Below are 2,342 nucleotides of genomic sequence, written 5' to 3'. Positions count from 1 at the left end.
AAGTGCAAGGGAAAGGCACTGAGGGTTTGAAGCATAAAAATAACATGAGGAAATTCACATTTCATCTTGAAGGTTTTTCAAATAGCATAGCTAGCCTTCATTTAAACCAGAAATTATTGCTTTTACTGTAGCTTTAGCAATAACAAATGCATAGAATCATTTACCCTGTTATATGCATTAATTCATTTAATAAAATGTATATATAGTGCTCACTTTGGCACCACATATACTAAAATTGGAACAATACAGAGAAAATTAGCATGACCCCTGTGCAAGGATGACACAAAAATTCATGAAGCATGACATTAAAAAAAAAATACAATAACCCAAATACAAGCTAGGGCACCATGTGGTCCAGAGTATACCTGTGTTGTGGACTGAATTATGTCTGCCCAACAAAAAATCCTGAATTGTAGTCCTAGCCCCAGAATCTCAGGTGTGACCTTACTTGAGAATAGGGTTATTCCAAATGTAAGTAACTCAGATGAAGTCGTACCAGAGTAGGGTGGGCCCCTAACCCAATATGTCTGGTGTGAGAAATTTGGACGCAAGCATGCATACAGAGAGCACTCCACATGAACATGAAGATGGCCATCTACACGCCAAGGAGAGAGCCCTGGAACAGAGCCTGCCCTCACAGCCCTCAGAAGGAAACAGCCTCATGGATGCTTTGACCTTCAACTTCCAGCCTCCAGAACTGTAAGACAATAAATTTCTGTTGTTTCAGGTATCCAGTCTGTGGCACTTTGTTATGGCAGTCCTAGCAGACTAACACAGTCTGATAACACTTTAGGAAGCGAGGTCTTCCTAAATGTGAGCAATTCCAGTCTTTACCAGCACCCCTGCTAGAACACCGAAGGGGGTCTAATTCACAACCCATACCAACACCTAATCAAGCCATCTTCTCCACTCTTCTCATTCTCCACTTCTCTTCCCACCCACAGAGCCCCCAGCAGCCTCTTTCCTCATGCCTGGCCTTGACTAACTCCCCACCAAAACTGCTCCCAAAATCCTACAATAAGGTTTTTGATTCCACTTCCTGGACCTGTTCTGTTTTTCTCTCCAGTGGTTCTTTACTCTCAAGTACTCATCAGCATCCCCTCTCCCCAAGGATTACCCCATCAGATACATGGCCTGGGAGCCCTGCCGGGTCACTTAGCAGACAGAGAGAGACAGAGCCTGAGAAGAGAGACAGAGAGAGAGAATATAGAGGCAGGAGTAAAAACACAATTTTATATCTTATGCATTTCTTTTCACATGCAAACTTTTAATGATAACCTCCATGAGAACAGAAACTACATCTTGTACATTTTGCACCCCCTGTAATGTGGAGCAGACCACTTTGCATGAAGGTGACACAGATTGATTTTTAAAATCTTGCCTGAGACCCTGAATCCTTGCTCTATGATCAGGCTTTCTTCCTACACCATCTATGAAGTTACTGAGCTGAAACCGTCTCGTCTAGTCTTAATTAAGCTTTGGCGACATCTGTCATGAGTGACTGGTGACATTTTTCCATCCACTCATCACTCCTAAAAATGGACTCACTCCTGCTAACGAGGAATCAACAACCTAAGGCGGCCAGGAGCATAGGTGAGGGAGGGTGCAGGAGGCCTCACAGACATATGCAGGGAAGGGGAGGAGTAGCTGCCACGTTGGGACCCTGCTCCCAAATGCAACTAGCATAGACAGCAAAATCCCCTTCTACCAGAAACATGTTCTGTCGATCAGACACAATCCTAAAAAGGATGGAGTAAAGCAAAAAGGGACAGTGTCTCCAGGAGAAGCCAGGGAAGGCCAAGATGCTATGTACTTCACTATGGCCTGCAGGATCCTGAGGGAAGGAACTATACATAATTCAACTTTGTACTTCCTGTCTCCCCTCCAATCTCTACCTCCAGGCTCCTAAGCCTAGGACCTAGCACTCTTTGAAACTGACTGGGTAGTTGGTTGGTTGGTTGGATGGATGGTTGGTTGGTTGGATGGATGAATGAGCAACCAAAATCTCCATTCCCTTCCTGAGTACTATTCTTCAGGGATTTTGCAAAGCCCATCATCAACATCTTAAGCCAATCTCTACTGCCTTAAGCCAATCATCAACATCTCCGACTAAGAAAGGACGTTAAAGATTTCTTAGAATCCCAGAGTCCCCAAAGATGCTCATGAGCTATCAAAGGGAGCACATCTAAGGGATCACTAGAGAATCTTCTATATTAAAACTTTCTAACTTTATACTTTTTTTTGACCAACTTACTTTTATCCTAATGTTTTACAAACTTCAACTACAAACATTTTTAAGCACTTACTGTGCATAAGGTCCCATAAAGCAGTCTTTTAACTTT

The 2,342-nt window shown here is 43.1% G+C and overlaps 1 non-coding gene across 1 annotated transcript; it reads left to right on the top strand.

Moving 5' to 3' along the window:
- Positions 1-205: 205 nt before the first annotated feature.
- On the top strand, positions 206-312 carry LOC115934743 (U6 spliceosomal RNA). The gene has a single exon (XR_004070505.1). It is a non-coding gene; the product is annotated as a U6 spliceosomal RNA (small nuclear RNA).
- Positions 313-2,342: the final 2,030 nt, after the last annotated feature.

The sequence above is a fragment of the Gorilla gorilla genome, chromosome 4 (genome assembly GCF_029281585.2).
Source record: "Gorilla gorilla gorilla isolate KB3781 chromosome 4, NHGRI_mGorGor1-v2.1_pri, whole genome shotgun sequence".
NCBI lineage: Eukaryota > Metazoa > Chordata > Mammalia > Primates > Hominidae > Gorilla > Gorilla gorilla.
This window is presented reverse-complemented; position numbering and strand designations above follow the sequence as displayed.